At 36.2% G+C, this 21,522-nt stretch overlaps 1 pseudogene across 1 annotated transcript; it reads right to left on the bottom strand.

Moving 5' to 3' along the window:
- Nucleotides 1-2,461: 2,461 nt before the first annotated feature.
- Nucleotides 2,462-19,118, bottom strand: LOC145564549 (uncharacterized; annotated as a pseudogene). Its single transcript, XR_014094854.1, has 25 exons — nucleotides 18,910-19,118; nucleotides 13,717-13,934; nucleotides 13,440-13,545; nucleotides 12,918-13,019; nucleotides 12,778-12,837; nucleotides 10,858-10,864; nucleotides 9,254-9,325; nucleotides 8,442-8,589; nucleotides 7,870-7,978; nucleotides 7,329-7,509; nucleotides 7,026-7,054; nucleotides 6,727-6,875; nucleotides 6,039-6,140; nucleotides 5,851-5,946; nucleotides 5,665-5,720; nucleotides 5,430-5,565; nucleotides 5,241-5,301; nucleotides 5,080-5,139; nucleotides 4,836-4,997; nucleotides 4,539-4,612; nucleotides 4,368-4,461; nucleotides 3,878-4,014; nucleotides 3,694-3,774; nucleotides 3,113-3,218; nucleotides 2,462-2,877 (listed from the first exon to the last, which is right to left on the bottom strand). The product of XR_014094854.1 is annotated as an uncharacterized LOC145564549 (transcript).
- Nucleotides 19,119-21,522: the final 2,404 nt, after the last annotated feature.

Genomic DNA, 21,522 nt, shown 5'->3' with positions numbered 1-21,522 from the left:
ACTAACAAATACTCGTAGTTTAATCAACTAATTATTTTACCACATCAGTTGCTGATTAGAGATTAGGGTGTATGGTGCATTAAATCTGATAGAAAAGAACAAATCTGGCGAATTTCACCAAATTAGCTAATTATTCAACCACATCAACCTCAGAATGATATTTGAATTTATGACTACTACAAATATTTTATTATTGCAAATCTAACCATGTATCTGAATTTGAAAATATGGAGATTTATATTTGGAGTCAATATTCAAATTATTTAAAAATGTGAATAATTATTGTGGGGAGGGTGCATTATATTCCTCACCTAACTAACGGTGATCTACAGTTGGACCACTAGGGGGCCGAGAGCCGTCTATCACCAATCATGGAACCACTCGCATAAATTTATTTCAATCTAACATTGTTTCATTTTTTTGTCACATGGGTTTAGATTTATTTTCACAGCATTATCAATTTAAGGGCCTGTTGAGCTCATCTCAGCTTAATTTCAGTTCAGTTCAATTCAGTGCAGTTTCAATTAATTTAGTTCATTTCATTTCAGTTCACTTTAGTAATGTGAACATATCCTAAGTTTAAACGCAATAAAAAAAATGCAAGTATTAAAAAATAAACTAATTAAGTACGGAATACTGCACCGTATATATTACGTATACTATTTTGGTTGTAAGAAAATCCAGAAGAATAATGATATACACGAAGTATGTAGTACACTAGCCTATCGGGATCGAAATAGTTAGATTCTTGTATTGAGTAAATGATTGTTGAAACATGAAAGAGTGAAAGACATCTATATACTACGTCTATGAGTTGGTGATGATACTAACAATGTATTCTACATACGTAACTTGTAATAAAAGTAGTTTTTTTTTTTTTTTTTTTTTTTTTTTTTTTTTTTTTTTCGAAGGGGATAAAAGTAGTCTAAATCAAATCATTAGATTCCAAGCTAATAATATGTGATATTAAAAGTTATAAATAGAGTAGACGACAACAAATGTATACTTAAGAGGTGTGATTACTTAAACGTGAATCTTGGTTAATAACTTTCTAAGAGAATTATAGTCTATTTTTATAGAATCATATAATTAAATATGTATTGTTTTTCAAAAGCATTAAGTTGATCCAATTGCCTTTTAATTAATGTATTTTGTGATCCATTAACATTAGCATAATATTGTTATTCATTCTAGTGCTATATTTTTATTATAGGATATCATAATGAATTAACGATTAATAAAAGTAACTAGTTCGAATCCTAATTAATCAAAGCTAACTTAAAATCTTCAAAAGCTTTTGAAATATTAGATTACAAATGTATAACATTAGCATAATATTGTTATTCTTATACTTTTATTTTTTTTGAGGGAATTATATACTAATATTCATTATGTTTCAAAAAAAAAAAAATTCATTCATATTTGATAAAGAAACAAATAATTATTATACAAAAATCAAGATATAAACTGTACACTATGTCACTATATGTTAGTAGATGTTCAATTTTCCATAATTACTTGATCTTTTCAACTCATCTGGCATGATGAATAAGTCAACAAATAGATTGAGTGAATTTTTGGACATTTTACTTGATAATACGAGAACTAATTAATAATAATGTTTTAATGATTCTTAGAATCTCATCTCGATTTTTGGTCGGGAATTATTCAATGAACACAATCTACAATGACCCATGAACATGAAGCATGACTTTATAATAAAGCTAAGTTGTCTTTGCATGGACCATCTTAGAATTGCTCTAATATGAGTTTAAGTTAATGTTATCCTTTGATTCATTTAAAAGATTAGTTATAAAAGAGTGACAAACTCAACAAAATTGAACTAATTAGAGCTGAACTAAACTGAATATTATATATAAGAAGGAAATTAGGAGCTAAACTGAACTGAACTTATTAGAGCTGAACTGAAAATAATCATATGAGAACATGCACTAAATATCAAAACATCAAGTTTATCACATGAAACTTATGCAAAAGCAAATCTAGTTGCATTGAAATTTTATGTACGTAGTAGTTTTTAATAGGGTATAAAACATATTTTTGAGCTTCAAACATTGGCTATATTGATCCTTTAACATGGTATCAAAAGTTATGGGTTCAAATCTCATCCACTCCCAAGTTTCAAAAGAAATATTTCGCACATTATAAGCAAAGGGCCCATGCTTCATCCACATTTCTGTAATAGAGTATAAAACATATTCTTAGGCTTCAAACATTAGCTTAATCTTTTAGCTGAATTAGTCCTTTAATAGTTTAAATTTGAAGATTGATGGGAGAAGTTAAGGAAGAAGAGTCCTAGCTCCCAGTAGATATATATATATTTCCACAAAAACCGTCTTATAGATACCACGAAAAATATTAAAATATGAAAAGAGGGGATGATATATGCGTGTATAATAAGACTAGGTATAAATAGTACTCAAGGTAACAATCAGGGCATAGTCCGAGCCAAGCCACATAGATTTATTATACAAACCTTCTAAAAGTTAAAACAATATACGAAGTACTGCTGAAAGTTTCGAAGCACCAGCCAAAACAGGCTAGGGCTAAAGGGGAATCCGTATATAAGCAAGGAGTACACGATACATAACTAAGGGGATTAGTAAAATTATACAAGCCATCTGAATTTAAAGATAAAACAACCACTGCACTGCAGGTTTCAAAGCACCCAAACACTCATACAATGGCAAGAATCAACAAAGAACCTGAGTGCATCAATTTACCAACTTTCGAATAATCCTGGACCAAAGAAGACAGGTTCACCAGTATCTGTTTCTATGGAAAAGAATGAGAGGAGGGTATGCTCGCATAAGGATCACTAAACGCAACAATATTTCCTTGGCGCGAGAAAACAATCTGCATCAATAAATGGAGATCTCCAGTTATTTCATCGCGTCTACTTATAACAGATCACAGTAAAGCTAGTAAGCGTCTCTGATACACACACACACACACATACACATACACTTATTCACATATAAACTGTTTCATTTCTTGTTTTGTGCTGTTTCACATATTATTTACACACGAGACAAATTCCTATGCTAACAAGACATTTAAGAGAGGTATGAAAAATTTCAGCGAGAATTACCTGGTAATCCCCAAGAGTCCGGGTCTTAAACATGGATGCCATATAGTCAAAGTAGTATTCCCATGCTCGGATGAACTTCTCATCAAATCCAAGTGAACGGATTTTGCTAGAAGAATATGAAAAACAGTACAGAATTTTTTTTAGCAGAGAACAGTCAATCCAAAGTAGACTACCTATATGAATTTCCAGAATTATATTTAAAACGTAGTCTATGTTATAATTAAAAAGCAAATGCAGCATTAGTATTTGGTTTTAGGTAGCAGCAGGTAGGTCACAACCAGTGTGATTGACCCGGGTGCAGCGAGTACACAAGGAATGTTAGGTTGTCACCTTGAAGCGGAGCACCACATATATAGCATTGGCACAACGTAAAAAATAATAGTATCCACGGAAAGTTAAAGAGAATTTTCAGGTGGTTTACTTGACGGTCAGATTTAGAGACTTCTTAGTTTCCTTTTAGAATAGTGAATGCAGCTTCAATGCAAAATGGGGTAACATATTACAAAAGATGCAGTGAATATTCCTTGAATAATATGAAGATGAAATGCATCTGTGGTGAATAATATGGAAACAAGTCTAACCTCTGATTTTCCAGAAAATTTTTCCTCCAGCATCTGAGTGTTTGTCCATAATGCACCCCGATATTCTCCACATGTTCCACGCTGCAAAATGGAGCAGTTGATTATATCCAGAAGACAGATATCATTGGCTATCAAAAATATAAACAGCTACCTTTAAAAAATTAATCAATGATGTTGCACTTACCAAAGTCTAGATGTAGCAATCATTGCTGATGTTAATCGGCTCAGAGAAGGAAGGCATCCTCCTGGGAAAATGTATTCTCTCATGAAATCTGAGCTTCTTTTATGCCCATCATATCTTTCATCTGGTATAGATATGGTCTGAAGATCGAAGAAGCGATTAGAGCATAACTCAGCCAACAGGATATAATTATAAGCATGGCCAAAATCTTTTATACTTTGACACTACTTGTATCCTAGAGATGATGCAAGTCTCATACGTTCCAATAAATATATGTTTCTGCCTGATTAGATCTCCTACCAAACCCAACTTCACCACAATTTTTACAGCAATGAGCAATGAATTGTGAACCTTACTTCACACGAATAATCAGCCAAATTAAACGGTGGTACTATGTGACATACATGATCCAATCATGTGAGTTATGAAAAACACAGCCTAGCAGACATCAGTTGTTCCTGAAACACCATTTTCCAATTACACAGCCATTTACCTGAAGGACAAGAAGCCCATTTTCTGCCAACAGGGATTCACAATGCCGGAAAAAATCCTCATAGTATTTATCTCCTACATGTTCTAGCATCCCACTGATTCAAACGCAAGAGCAACGGTTAGATTATAGTCAGTGAGTTATTTAAATAAAAAATCAGCAAGAGGGTCTCACCAAGATATTATTCTGTCAAATTTGTGGGAGGCTGGCAACTGACGATAATCACAGAGAAGAAGCCTTATGTGATCCTGCAAGAACACAATTATACAGCTAATTAAGTAGCATAATAATAGTATCAGGTAATGAAGAATGAGAATAACAATACACAAGAAGTTTCTAAATGTAAATGGATGCCTTATTTGTCCCACTCAACACAATGCATGAAGTGAGGTTTACTCATCCATTCAACATGTGTCTTCTACTCTAAAACTTTTCAAACACACATAAATTCTGATAATGCTTTTATGATACCTCTAAGCCAGCCTCCTTCACCCTTTGTTCTGCTAGTTTCAGTTGCTCCTCAGCTAGAGTGATGCCTGTGTATCGGCATCCAGTTTTCTTCACAATTTCAATAGCAAGGCTACCCCAACTACAACCAATGTCAAGTACCTCATGGTGTTTCTCTACTCTAGCCTACATTATACTCAAATGAGATATGTGAGCCTGAGTGTAAGTATAATTTGATAAAAAGTAGAATGAACTGGAGAATGCTCACCTTTTCGATCAGAAGGTGGAGTTTTCTAAGCTGTGCAACCCTTAAGTCTTCGTTTTCAGACTATTATGGGATAAAAGATTTGAAGTAAAAATATTGCAACAAAAATTCTATTTTTAAGTTAGCAGCATACAGTATTGAGTTCTAAAAGCCTTAACTCTGACCTTGAAGATAGCACAAGAATGTCATTGTGTCGTCCAAAAAGAGGGAAAACATGTCATTACTCTGTGATTAACGTAAAGATGATGTCAAAAAAATTTATATACTACGTACATTGACTACGTACCTAATGCACATACATATACTCAAGAAGATATGAGAACTCAACAAAACTAGTAAATCAACTGTCATACCAAATCATAATGGCGAGCAATATTACTACGAGCTAGAGTAACCGAGTTTTGTCTGGATAAATGCTGGTAGAAATATTTTGCAGAGGCTATCCCAGCTGTAAAAAACATTGGTGTCCACCAACCCTTGAAATCAAGGCTGGAAGAAACAAAGGATTCAAATAAACAACAAATAACTGATGGGTTGGTGAAGGGTGACAATGTAACATTCAAATAGGTCCTAAAAGCAAGAACAAACCTATTTTTCTCATCCTTTGACGCAGGAGCATATAGATATAGGTTGGCAAGAAAGATCTGCATAAGAACTTGTAAAAATCATATAAGAATGAAATATTACAACTAAAAATTACATTGGAATGTGCCAAGGAAATACATATAAGAATAACTTATTAGTATCTGAAGGCAGTACAAAACTTTCTATTACCCTGAAAAGATTCAGGAGACCTTCATTTTGGTCAACAATCGAGATGTCTCCATTAATGAATGCATCTGCCAGACCCAAGTCAGCCTCTATGGCAACCTGAGGAAAAAAAAAAAAAAGATGAATTCCAATTGTATCAGATAAGGTTGATACACTTGACTTGAGAGAATATGTTAGTCAAGGAGAAACACCTTCCAGTAAAACTGAGGGCTGTGCACTCTTATTGCAGTTTTCCAATACATCTTTTGTCCAAACCCTCAAATTTCAGAACGGTGCCTCCGTCCTCCAACAGACTGCCACAATTACAAAAGACAAAAAGGATAAGCAGACTAACATATAATTTCACCAGAAGAAAAATGAAATACAATGCTTTTCAACTCATGTATATTGGGGCTGTATAGTTCAACAGCTAGACATGAGGGGAGCAGGGAATGCAGAGGCCGAACATAAAATAATGACATATATCAGTCTCAACACTAAAGATCAAATGAAGCAGGGAGACAGCAGCACACCCAACAGATAGGAGAATGCATCTTCTTCAATTATAATGCCTTTTATTATCTGACATCCACCAATGCAGCATAATATACTATAATATACTTAATTAGAGACTCTTCCCAGGCCAATTCTACCATAGCATCTTATACCAAAAACTGATATACCTATGACCAGTAAGAGACTCCTTACTAATAGGGCAATTTGCATAACATGCATTGACTTGGGCATCGCTTGGGCCAATAACAGCATATCATCAGAAAAAAGGTCATAGTTTAGCCTAAAAAACAGTGCGTAAAGGTCTAATTGTAATATTTCTATGGACAAAGCGAGTATTTTACACAGGTCACAGATCTCATGCATGCTCAAAGAGATAGGACTTACATTAAACAGCCAGCATGGATAAAACGCTGTAGGAATCTGGATATATAACTGCGGGCTAAAGCTTCTGTCCAAGAAAACACCATGTTTTTGGGGTTTGCAACTGGAGTGTTGTTCCTTTTAAGAACAGCATTGGCAGCAATTAACCCAGCCTGACAGATAGATACACACCCATCCGAGGTATTATAAACTCATTTAATAGAAAATACACTCAGAGAGTATCTTCAGAATGAAAAAATGGTTCTACTATTCTGTTGTGGTAATAGTCTGGATTCTGGATCAGTATAAACAAAATTGTGTACCTTCAATCCATCCTCGTGGAAATCGCAGCCTGAGAATACGAAAAAGAAAATTACAGAAAAGTGACTCTGAGAAGCAGTGATAGTTAGCATTTTAGCAACTGTATGTTCTTTTAGTAATAGCTACTAGTATAAAAATCCAAGCATGGCATTGGAAGCTAATATTTTCAGAAACATAACTCTCAGACCAAATGATAATTCAAATTTTTTGCAGCCTCACCCCTGTACCAAGATTACTTGATTATTGAAGATAAATGTGAATGTATAATCTATGAATGTATATCAAACTATTTTAATTAAACATACCATGAGATGCTCCACAGAACCAAATTCCTCGCTTTCCTTGAATATTACCAAGCTCAATTGAGGCCTTCATTGTACCAACAGAAGGTACAAGAAAACCACTGGAGCTCTTAAGCAGAATGTTTTCTGGTGGATGAGTTGGATTTAAAGTCAGAAGAAAAGGCGGATTTGTCTCAGAAATATTCTGCATGAACAAAGCACAAAAAATCAAACAAGGTACACATTGAGAGATATGAGATTATGAGTGACACCAGCACACAATCCACCTCAGAGCACTGACTGAAGATGTGCAGTACTTTAGAGCTAATTATAATACCAGCCATGCTTATATTACGAAAACAGTATACAGCATCATTGGACTTTGTTCGACAATAAACAACAGCTGTAGCAGTTGTATCTTCAATTTAAAATGCTAGAAAGTCAACACATATCATATATACAAGCATACAACAGTAAACCATTGTCAAATATCTGATGCACACAAGAGAGCTTCAAAACATCAATGACACAATGTCATCTGATGACAAGGAGAATTAGCACACACCTGCAGCACATTAAGCCAGTATGTCAATGTGCTCCCCTGAAAATTAAGTGCACTCCATGCTGCTGGATTTCGGGGCATGAATTTTTTGTCCTGATGAAGGTATACATCACTGCCAATCAAGAGTTGAAAATTTCATAATAATTATTAGGAAATTGCATAAATAAAATCAGCATATTCATCCTAAAAACATTAAAAAGACAGCTGACAACAGAGATATGAAGCATAATAATAACTTAAGGAAATTGTAAGCAACTCTTCTCAAGTGTCACCATAAATCATAATACAAGATAATGTATGCACAGCTTAAGTGTACAGAGCGTGGTACATCATAAGTTGCACACATCATCAGGAGAGAGATTCTAAAGTGAGAAATAGTTATGAAAGAGTAATCAAGTTTTTTAAAACATGAAAACAATCAACAATTCTCACACATATACACATATTGAAGGTGCAAATTAACAATGGGTGCAAGGGCACAGGTAATACACATAGAACCAATCGTGTCAAACAAGTTCAATGAATGTGCAGACACCAACTAATGCACCATCTAAACTTAAAAAAGAAATCCACACCTGTAAACATATTGAAAAGCACCGAGTATTCTCATTTCATCATGTGTCACCTCATTTCCTAACATCTTTATGGCATAAGGAGCAGGAACTGCTACAATGCATCCATCGTATAATTCTTTTGAACCATCCTCACAGAACAAAGTACACCCTGCAAATGTAGTGATATGCTATTCAGTATTAACACTGTGGGACCTCAATCCTGAAAATGGAGAGGGATACAACTAAAATTTTCTTCCCAAAAACGTTTTAATTTGGGTCAATGAAGTATAAAAGCTACATCTTACAAAAATGTTTGATTGCATTCACTTTGCTTCAAACTTTCCATGAAAGACGGTATGACTCTACATGTTTTAAGCTTATTTAGAGCTGTCAACTAGGAGCAGGATGTTGGTTATACATGAAGGGGATGAGTTGGTTCATTTTAGAAAAACCATTGTAACACATATAAGGCTAAAGAGACTCCCTAACCTTTGCATAATATTTTAAGCTTAGTTCCTATTCAGTCAATGACCAATGTACTAATAGAATGGTGCCTACAAATTGTAGAGGATTGATTTCAATATTCAATACACTTCATACAAGCCTTTCTTACTCAAATTTTTGAATCTTGAATTCAATATCATTCATACAAGCATTGCAACCGTATGCAATAATTTATATCAACCACTTGCATCCAAATATATCCTAATTGTCTACCATGGACTTAATCCATTGCTGATAATTAAGAAAGCCAAATATTTAAAATTACAAAAAAAGACAACTATAAGAATCATGTTCCAATCAAAAACAAAACACATAAATACACTACTAACCTTTATCACTTGTAGAAACAAACTGCACTTCACAACTGATTCTTATTTGAGTTCCCCTAACTTCCAGCTCCTCTCAATCAATCAATCAATCAATCAAAGCCTTAATCCCAAAAGTGGGGTCGGCTAACATGAACCAAATTTGATTATTCCGTGTAGTCATCAACATAAATCTTTCTCCTCCATCCCTTACGATCCAAAACTTCATCCTCACGTAAATCCATGCACTTCATATCCTTCCTCACTCCTTCCAACCAAGTCATCTTTGGTCTCCCTCTTCCTCGTTTAATCCCTCCATGGTCCCACTCTTCCACTCTTCGCACCGGTGCACCCTCGGGTCTCCGTCTTACATGTCCAAACCAACGCAGACGATTTTCCCTTAGTTTATCTACAATGCCCGCCACACCTACTTTCTTGCGAATAACCTCATTTCTGATTCTATCTCTTAAAGTGTTTCCACACATCCACCTTAACATGCGCATTTCCGTAACCTCCATCTTTTTAATATGCTCTTTCTTAGAAGCCCAACATTCTGTACCATAGAGCAACACTGGTCGTATGGCAGTCCTGTAGAATTTTCCCTTCAACTTTAAGGGAATGCTGCGGTCGCATAACACTCCCGTGGCCGCTCTCCATTTAAGCCACCCTGACTTAATCCTGTGGGTCACGTCTTGATCAATGTCACCATTCTTCTGGATGATCGACCCTAGGTACTTAAAACATTCACTCATGGTCAAATCCTTTCCATCCAAACTCACCACTTCATTGCGTGTCCCCCTCTGAGTGCCAAAACGACATACCAAATATTCAGTCTTACTCCGACTTAGCTTAAACCCTCTAGATTCCAACCTTTGCCTCCATTGCTCCAACTTGACATTAACCCCATCCTTAGTCTCATCCACCAAAACGATATCATCTGCGAACAGCATACACCATGGAACCTCATCTTGAATTGGTCTAGTTAATTCATCTAGAACCGTTGCAAAAAGAAAAGGGCTTAATGCAGACCCTTGATGCAATCCGATTGTAATAGGGAAATCTTTTGTCAACCCTCCGCATGTCCTCACATTTGTTGACACATCCCGATACATATCCTTAACTAGGTCTACATACCTTCGTGGGATACCTTTCTTCAACATTGCCCACCAAAGTATCTCTCTTGGCACCTTGTCATATGCCTTCTCTAAATCAATAAAGACCATATGAAGATCTTTCTTCTTTACCCTATAAAACTCCATCATTTGTCTTATCAAATGGATTGCCTCCATAGTAGATCTCCCAGGCATAAAACCAAATTGGTTATCTGAAATGCTTGTGCATGCCCTCAACCTTTGTTCAATCACCCTTTCCCACAACTTCATAGTATGGCTCATAAGCTTAATTCCTCGATAGTTAGAACAATCTTGAGCGTCTCCTTTGTTTTTATAAACCGGGACCAAGGTGCTCTTCCTCCAATCTTGTGGGATCCTTGTAGCCGTCCATATCTTGTTGAAAAGGTTTGTTAACCAATCAATACCAATCTTACCCAAACACCTCCACACCTCTATCGGTACCCCATCAGGGCCAACCGCCTTCTTAGGTTTCATCTTCCTCAGTGCAATCTCCACCTCTACTCTCCTAATCCTTCGCACATACTCCATGTTGATTTCTTCATCACTCATAGAGGTATCTCCTATCACAACTCCATTACTTCCATTAAATAATTCATCGAAGTACCCCTTCCACCTGTCCTTGATGCCCTCCTCTTGCACTAGGACCATTTGGTTCTTATCTTTGACACACTTCACCATGCCAATATCCTTCCTTGCCTCTTGTCTTCTCTTTGCCATCTTATAAATGATCCTTTCTCCCTCCTTGGAATCAAGCTTTTCATAAACCTCCTGATATGCCTTTTCTTTTGCTTGGCGAACAGCTGCCTTTGCCTTGCTCTTAGCCTCCTTATACGCTGCAAAGGTTTCATCACTCCTACATTTTCCTAAGGCTTGATAGCATTCCCTTTTTTGCTTAATTACTGCTTTCACCTCTTCATTCCACCACGAAGTATCTCTCTGTACCGAAGTTCTTCCCCTTACTTCCCCTAAGACCTCTTTGGCCACTCTTAGGAAACAGTTCTTCATTCGTAACCAAGTCATGTCCGGATCCACCTCTCCATCCCAATCCGCTTCTTCAATTACCTTTTCTGTAAAAACCTTAGCTTTTGCATCCCTTAGGGTCCACCATCTTATCCTTGGTTCTTCTTGTCTAACTTTTTTCTTCGCCTTCTCTTTCAGACGAATAGTCATTACCAATAGCCGGTGTTGGGTGACCACACTCTCCCCTGGGATAACCTTACAGTTTATGCAACTTTGTCTATCTATGCTCCTTGTGAGCAGGAAGTCTATTTGAGTTGCATTTGCTCCATTCCGAAAAGTTATCAAGTGTGAATCCCTCTTCTTAAACCAAGTATTAGCCAAAATTAAATCATATGATTGGGCAAAATCCATAATAGCTTCACCACCGGCGTCCCTCTGCCCATACCCAAAGCCTCCATGGACACTCTCATAGCCATCTCGGCTCGCCCCAACGTGCCCATTTAGATCCCCTCCAATATATAACTTCTCTGAGTGGTGGACACCCTGCACCACCTCGTCTAGGTCCTCCCAAAATTGTCGTTTCTCTTCTGCATCTAAACCCACTTGGGGAGCATAAGCACTGATAACATTCACAATCTCCTTGCCACATAGCAACTTCAGCCTTATCAACCTATCGTTCTTCCGATAGACCTCGATCACCTCTTTTGCCAACCTCTCATCGAGAACCACACCAACTCCGTTCCTAGCTCCACCATTCCTTGTTCTGTGGCTCGTTTCTTGCCCAACATACCATACCTTATACCCCAAAACCAAGCCTCGAGCTCCTTCTCCTGTCCATCTTGTCTCTTGGAGGCACATGATGTTCACGCGTCGTCTTTTCATTACTTCTACCAATTCTGCTGATTTTCCCGTAAGAGACCCCACATTCCAAGAACCAATCCGCAAACTAAATTCTTTTCTCCCACGCTCCCTCCTGATCCCAACTCCAAGCCCTTGATTATTTGACACCACAATTGGGCAATATGGCGCGTCGCTTCTGGGCGACGACCTAGCAACCCTTACATACTTATCACTGCACCCGGGTCTGGGAAGTGCAGCGCGTCGCTCAGTAGGGAACGCCCCAATGGCACGCCCTTGCTCATTTGACACCACACTCGGGCAATGTGGCGCGTCGCTTCTGGGCGACGACCTAGCAACCCTTGCATACTTATCACTACACCCGGGTCTAGGAAGTGCAGCGCGTCGCTGAGTAGGGAACGCCCCCACGAAAATATCTGAGTAGGGAACTTCCAGCTCCTCTCTTAGCTACAAAAGATATCACAACTTACTAAGGACGTGACAATAAAGAAATCAATAAACTAGCAGGGAGCGAAATGACTATTGCTTCAAAAGCATTGCAAAATATCCTGCCATTAAGAAATGTTTTGCCTCCACAGAATAAAAAGTAATTAATACCTTATTCACATATTGCTGTGAGCGTCCTCTCATAGAAAGCCATTGTGGACCGCCAGATAACTGCCAATACCAATGTTTACTTAATCAGTGGGATTAAACATGACCAAAAGACAGGAAAAAAAAATGTCAATGATATCCACCTGAAGTAAGTGATGGTTGCGACAAAAGGAAAGGGCCGAAAAGGCAGAGAAATCCATCACTCTCTCTAAATGACAAGACCAGATGGAAGCACACATGGGAATCTACAAAAAAAAAATAATAAATAAATAAATTAAATAAAATAACATAAGCTCTTGCTTGAAACAAGGTAAAACACAAACAAGATTAATTTTCAGCTTTTTAGCTCAACAAATATCAAGTTGAGCTGAAAACAGTAGTGCTTGACTCCTTAACAACCTGAACTTGATCACACAATTCAGTACATTTTGTAGCATTAATACATAATATTATGCTTCTCGAAATGAATGCTATCTTAATGCAGAGGTCAGATTTAAAATATATCCTTCCAAACTTTCTATTATTTTTACAAATTTACGATTGTAAAGGAGATAAAAGCTAGCCTCGGTTCAAGTTTGATCTCCACTACTCAACTCAGCTCCTTAGAAAGTTATAACCCTGACAAGAGCACTAAACCATCTGACAAAAAACTTTGGCAATCTCACCAGATAAGCTTTTTGAAACAACTCAGAGTAGCTCCTCGACTTGATGAAATGGCCAAGGGTTTCAGTACGATCCATATCTGGATTATTTTCAAGAACTTCAAGGTACCTTCATGAAGAAGGAAGGAGTGATGAGATAATAACCATCATCAGAGCAACAAACGTAAAGAATACTACATAAACAATCATACAACAATTTTATATTTTGACAGTATGATAAGATAAAAGCAATTATGTCACAACAAGAAAGGAAAAGGTTTCAGCAACGTGAAGGTCTTACATGATCACATCATCTTTGAATTTCTTAATTTCTTGGAGCATTTTCCAAAATTTTGGCTTCACTGCATTACTTAACTGTGCAAGATAACTTCTCAGCCCATTTCGGCTTCCCCACTCACATCCTTGGCCTTCATCTGAGCTCACAGAAAATGACATTTCAGAGGCTTCCACCTCGATACCAAGACCATCGAAAAGCTCTGCCACATTTGGATATGAAACCTGTCAAGCAGTATGAAATTTTCATATTTAGGAGAAGAGTGGAGGACTTATATTGTACATATATACTTTTATTTTGAGTTAGTCCACAAAAGCAGTACTCCATACCAACAAAATCATTAAGTACACCTAAATCAATCTTACTGAATATAACTATATAAGCATACTGAACTGAATTGAATTGGCCTGAATGGTAGATAATACTCTTATACATGAAGTGTACTACAAATCTTTCTTCATATATGGCATCCAAAGCCGTAAAAGTCCAACTATACTTCAATCCGTATTCATTGAAATTCCACATTTTATACATGGGCAATTCTTCAAGGTAAACTTCCCCTACAACATCTGATAATAATGTGGCTTTGTATAGTTTACTATGACCATCCCTAATCATTAACATGAAAAGACTTTTAATCCTTTGGTTACATGATAATTTTTATAAGGGGGTAATTGCTGATAAGTTTGCATGCACCAAAAATGAAAACCTTACAAAATCATATTGTAGTTGCTCCACTGAATATAACACTCGACGTGCATGAGTGAATAACTCGGTGGAGCTACACTCACGTTCCGTGGTCTCAACCTGGGATCAAGCACATCCTCGGGCATTCCCACCCACAGTTTTCTCGTGTGATAGGATGGGTTGTGTGGGCCCCACTTACCACCCCCCCCCCCCCCAAAAAAAAAAAAATTAAATAAATAAATCAATAATACTCGACATTATATATAAATTCATTATGCTATTCAATATATATATATATATATATATTCATTTTCATACTTACATTTTTTATTTATATCTATAATATTCCGCATTTCAATTTACTTGCCCCATTATTCTATCTCGAATGTTTCAATTTATTTGCCCTATTATTCTAATTGTGATGTTTAAATTTAGAGAAAATACAAGTTAATCACCTTGATAGATTAAATTTGTTTATCAAAACTGTAAATAAATCAACCACATTTTACTTAAAAAATAGACCCCATGTGAGTCAATATAATTACGAAAATACAATACTAACTAGACATAATTGTTGATTTATTTATAGTTTTGCCAAAATGTGCTAAATTGAGACTTCTTTTCCAATTTACTTGTCCTTTTCCTTCAAAATAAATATTTTGTCAATGGTTTCTCTCGACTTGGGTTCAACACTCATTTATTTCTATTCACTCGCGTAAATTCTTGTGCAAATGTCTATCAGGCATTTAATTGGAGCAACTATATGTCTATATGTCTGTCTACCATATACGAAGTATAAGATCTATTGAATTTCACATGTCCTTCCCTTGAGTTTTCATATCCCTTTTAATTACTATCTTCGTTTCTTTATAGTTGCGATAAAGGGTTATTATCTGCGAGACATAAAACATTCTTTTATTGTGACTAAAAAAGAAACAACGATAGCATTTGAATACATTCATGTCTTCTTTCCTACATGGGATTCACCTATAAGGCTATAACCTATCCCTCTCAATTCATCTAACCTCTTCTTAATTCTTTCATCTCCCAATTTCACTTTTTCATCAAAAATACCAACTACATCATTTACTAGCCTTGTTAAGTGTTCAATTTCCTGGTATCTATCTTCTATTCTTCTACTAAACTAAAACAACTAGTGATCTTAAAATCAAATAAGAAAGTGAAAATACAATTTCAACAACAGATAATACTTAAATTACTATTGTAGAATGCAAATCAATCAGACATCAAGTACAAATTCTATCAAAGAAAAATTCCAATAAAATAAGGGTGCAATTGCATAATTAACAAAAATGTATCAACAATAGAGTACCTTGGGTGCGATTGCATTTCCACATTATTTTTGAGTGTTGCCAAATTAAGAAATACGATTGCATTTCCAAACCCTATAATTATTTTAGTTTTACGTTTGTTTTTTTTGACGGAGAGAATTATTTGTTGAAAAATCAGTGTGACTAATCATGAGTTAGTCATTTTCCCTCCTAAACTCTTTTTATTTTTTGTAACTACTATATTTATTGTAAATGCCTCCAACAAAAATATCAAAACATCCGACATTTATTGTGAATAGACAACTATGCCCTTAGTGTTTCACTACTATCTTACTAACACATTGACACCACCACCCTAATCGGCGACGACCACCACCACCACCCTGACCGGCGACGACCACCGCATTCCCCTCAATGACGACTCACCACCTCCATTCGTCGGCAAGAAGGTGGTGGTATTTTTTTTTAATTTCGGCAACCATACCAACCGAAAGCCCAAAACCAATTACTGGCCATGGTAATCGATTTTGGGCTTGGGTTACCATGGAAACTACTTACCAGCCCCACGGTAATCGAAGCCCAAAACCGGTTACCATGCGCGGTAACTGGAGCCCAAAATCAGTTATTGTGCATAATAATCGATTTTTGGTTCTGGTTTCCCTGCACGGTAACCGGTTATGGGATCTGGTTATCGCGATTGTCGGAAATTAAAAAAACAATTGCCACCTTCCCGCCGGCGAGGAAAAGTGGTGGGTCATCATAAAGGGGGATGTAGTGGGTCGTTATAAAGGGTGATGTGATGGGTTGCCGCCTTGCCGGTCAGAGTGGTGGTGGTTGTCGTCGATTGGAAGGGATGGTGGGTTGCTGAGGAGGATAGGGGGTGGTGTAGTAGTAAGGGCATGGTTGTCCATTAGGCGGTGGTGATCATTTTAGATGGCGGTGTATAGCAATTCACAAAAAAATACTTTTTTTTTTTTTAGTTTTATTAATTTTACATGTATTAATTATTCTAGGAGCATTATTATCTAATTATTTATTGTTATGCACATTAGTCTACATACATTAAATTAATCGATTAACAAATTTCATTATTTATTAATGGGTTGACTACTATTGCCTTATATTTATGTAAAGAATTCTATATTTTAAAACTTTTTGTATTAATTTTAAAAACTAAGCATGGTTCGGACACTATCTAGTTTATAGTAATACGTGAGAAGAGGGATAAAAAAATAATAATAAAAAAAATTGTGTAGTTTTAGAATTATTCTTAGTGTCATCCTTGTTTTTTGTCAAAAACAATATAGAGGGTATGTTGAATTAAAAGAGGGGAGTTTTGTAAATCAGTGTGCTATTTGACCCTAATCTTTGAGACTTGAGAGTGGATCAACGTATCATTGTCATTGATGGTAGTAAACATGGGCACGGGCACCGCCGCGGGCCGTGCCGGGGTGGGGGTCGTGCCGTGCCGTGCCTGAAATTGGCACACCCCAGCCCACGGCACGGCACGGCCCACGTGCCTAGCGGGCCGTGCCGTGCCGGGCCGCAGGCCAAACCGTGCCACCCTTCTTTTTTTTTAAAAAAAAAAAAAGATGATAAAAAAAAAAACGAATTAAAAACAACAATGCATATAATAAAAAAAAATACGAGTGCGATAATCCGAAAACACAAAAAATTGAAGAATAACTTATTTTATTATATGACGGTAGCCGGTACGAATGTACGATAATTCAATAATACAAAATTACAAAATAAGTAATGATAATTAAAAATCGTACAATAGTGTATGAATATTGAATAACTTCATTTATTATACGGAATACGAAGTTCGATAATACAAAAAGAATACAATAGTGTATAATGTAAATATGTAATCATGTAATTATTATTGGTCGTCTTCGCCTTCGTCTTCGTCTCCTAGAGGTTTAAGTTCATCCGCCAATTGAGTGGATTGAGAAGTATGAGAACTAAAAGAAGTCGACGTTCCTTCATCGTCGTCGTTTTGTGCATAAGTACGATCTTGAGAACGAGTTTCGGCATCCAACCAATCCTTGAAGCAAACACACATTTCAAGTGTTTCGGGTTTTAGTCTTGTTCTTCTATCGTCTAGAACTCTTCCCGACGCACTAAAAGCTCTTTCGGAAGCAACGGAGGAGACTTGGATAGCAAAAATATCACGAGCCATTGCCGACAAAATTGGATGTTTCACGGCTTGTGATTTCCACCAATCGAGGATGTCGAGGCCAAACTTCTCTTCATCGTCCATGCCTTTCATGAAGTCGTAACTTAAGTACATTTGCAACTCCGAAACATCGCTTTGTGTTCTCCTAGATGATGATGATTCTGTACCTGAATACTTAGACATCAAGTTAGCAGCTTGTGCAAATAAACCTTTGGCCCGTTTACTTACATTTTTGGATGTTTGAGAAGGGGCAAATCGAGACACGGTTCCATAAACGGCTAGTTTTCCAACGGTAAGGCACGGGCCGTGCCTGGCCGTGCCACGTGCCGTGCCGGCGGGTCGTGCCAGCGTGCCCGCCCACGTGTCGGCCACCGTGCCACCCGCCGTGCCCGTGCCAGATTCCGGATTTTTGTTCACGGCACGGCCCACGGCCCACCCGCCACCCGTGCCCGTGCCGGGCCCGTGCCGCCCGCGTGCCGGCACATGTTTAGATGGTAGGCTATAAAACAAATAATTAAAAAAAGAAAGACTAAATATACCATAATAGTATGATAAATGAGATTCAATGAATTGTCTTATAATACTATAGAGTATTAGAAAGAACATACATAATGAGCAAACAGTAGCCTAAGTTAGAAAAATAATGTGCAGATGATCAACCTTTCCTTCTTATTGACTAGAGCCTTGAAGTTATACGCTAATGTGCACTAACATATATACTTCCTCTATTCCACAAATATTACAACAAGGATGAAATTACACATCTCAAAACACATTTTATACGTTAAATATCTATCATTATTGATATTATAGAAATACTTTATGAGACGAATCTAACAAGATTCTACATAACTATATTATATGTTACGTATAAATCTATGTAGTCAAAGAAGCGTGATGTATAGTGTAAAGTGCAGTTTTTGCAATATTACTATAACAGAAAAGGTATACTCCGTATTATTCTATGTTGTTATTTAGAAATGCATGATAAAACCACACTTTAAGTGGCGTTATGCAATAATAGAAATGATAATGTACCCGGTTGAAAACCATGAAACCAAGGTCAAGATAAATGCCATCAACATTAACAGTTTTAGCATGGCCACCCAAGTAGTCTTCCTTCTCGTACAACACCACTTTAACTCCTGCATTAGCAAGCTCATATGCTGCTCCTAATCCACTTATTCCACCACCAATTACTGCAACTGATTTCATTTTTTACAAAATTTTCTGATTTTCTTCACACTTTCCTGCATGAAAAACAAACATCACGAAGAAATTAAATAGTGTTGGTGGACCAACTCAACCAAAAGCTCAAACTCATGGTTGAAGTCTATGAATATATTTTATACTCTATCACGACCCTTACACACGAGAGCCCATTAAGCTTGAAGTGTGGATACAACATGGGCCCTCTTCATAACCAGCTCTTAATATTTTACTTGAAAGTGGGGGGTGGATGAGATCGAACCTGTTATCTTTGTATCATGTTGGCTCGATACCATGTTAGTGGACTAAATCAACCAAAAGTTTAACCTAATGGTTAAAGCCCAGGAATATGATAGTTGTAAAAAATTAAAGGTTATTGTGTGAATTGTTGAATACTCTATATTTTGTAGTTATTAGTTAATTAATACGAGTAGTTTTTTTTATTTTTTTTATTTCTTATCCCTTCCTAGATTTCTTGGATAAGTCTGGAGAACATAAAAAATTTTGCATTTAATTAATCAATTAATCATGTACTCCCTCCATCTCCAAAAGTCCGACCCTTTGGGTCTAATTTTAGTCTCAAAACGATCAACCCATTTGCATTAATATACCCACCAATTTACAACAATATATGTGTAGAATTAGGGTCTCCATATAAAAAAAAAAAAAAAAAAATCATGTTTTTTTAATTTTCTCATTACGTTTTTACAAACCCATGCAAATTTATCTTTCAAGTATACTTTTAATTTACTTCTTTTTATTTGACTTTCTTAATATCCGCAAAATCAACCCAAAATGGTTATTCTTTGGGGACGAAGACAGTATAATTTATGCAGCTTTTGATACTCCATACTCATTGGTTATACTACCTCCGTTACAGAGCCAGCGATTCGACATTTTCCCTCTCTGCTTTATGTCAAATCGTTGCACATAACCTGTAACGGAGGTAGTACAAAAGGTTGACTTTTAGATTTTTAGTGGGATCGTGAGAGTTATTGATGATATGACTTAGGAGAGAGATTAACTCTCGATTAAGATACTCCATACTATTCATGTTCTAAGAAACACTTACAAGGAAATTGAAGTGAAAAGTAATTACTACGTATTACTTTGTGTTAAATCCTTGCAAATAATATGAAACGGATGTAATATTAAGAAGAGTAACAGTACAATAAGTTTTTTTTTTATTTTTTTTGAACGGAGTAACAGTACAATAAGTTAAGGGGTTATATACGTACCTGAATATATAGCACCCTTTGAGTTTGAATTGTATTATATTACCCTTTTGTATGATTTAATTACCTCAACTCTCTAGCTTAGTTAGAATGAAAAAGATAGATATGAAGAAGTAAGTTATTAACACTAACAACGTCCTCTTTTATAATCTCCTACATTCGGATACACTTCCAATAAACGTGAAAAATGGCTTCAAAAGGTTGACTATAAACAGTTTAATTATGTTTTTAATTTGAAAACCAGTTTAATTTTGTTTAGTTAATACTTAAGTTATACGTAAACAGTTGGCCTTAGCTTTTTACGTATATAATTGTACCAGCTAAGCAATTAGAGCATAAACTAATCTACATGTCATAATTATTGTTATTATAAAAAATCAAAACTCCTTAATAACTATTTTAACTAGTTTAATTATGTTTTTGAAAACGTTGACTGCTGCCAACCTTAACTTCCACCACTCCAACTTTTAGCCTACACCGCACCAACTATTCAACATCAACATCACCTGATCCAACCAAGTCCAAGCAGCAGCCCTAACCTCGGCGAAACCCTAACCCCACACCTAACAAACTTATTAACCTTTTAAGGAGCGTAATGTTCACCCGATAGATCAGAGCAAGTATTTTGGTATGTATTAGAGGGAGTAAGTTCATCTATTCATGTCTAGTGCCTCTTGTAAGATGTCTAAATTTTTTTAAAAAAATAAAGATGAAATTTCTCTATTTTTTGAGCATTTTGGAGGAAAATATACAATATTGTATAAAAACACACAAAAGACAGTTGAAGTATATATAAACTATAAAAGGAGTTGAGTAATCATTTACGTAAAAGGAGCTGAGAAATATTATGCATGTGACCTCTCTAATTAGAGCTCATTCTAGCTAAAGATTTAGGTAATCATCATAATTCATATACAAGGTATACGTGTGTGAAGAAATTCAAATTCGTTGCTTAAGCAACTAGAGCATTTACGTATATCAATCTATCGAGTCATCATTGTTATCAAACTCATGGGTTAATTAGTAGACTAGGCACTTTGGGGGTGGGGAACGAAGGAGGAGGGTAAAGAAATCTCCGTCCTAAAGTTTTTAAAATTGGGAGGAAAACTCTAATCATCTAAGCTATCTGTAACTCTCATACCTACTTGTATCTAATATATGCACATTATGAGATTACTACATAGTATTCTGTACTTTATTATTTAAT

The sequence above is a fragment of the Chenopodium album genome, chromosome 10 (assembly GCF_948465745.1).
Source record: "Chenopodium album chromosome 10, dcCheAlbu1.1, whole genome shotgun sequence".
Lineage (NCBI taxonomy): Eukaryota > Viridiplantae > Streptophyta > Magnoliopsida > Caryophyllales > Amaranthaceae > Chenopodium > Chenopodium album.
Note: the sequence above shows the minus strand (reverse complement) of the source record. Positions and strands in the feature narration are given on the sequence as shown.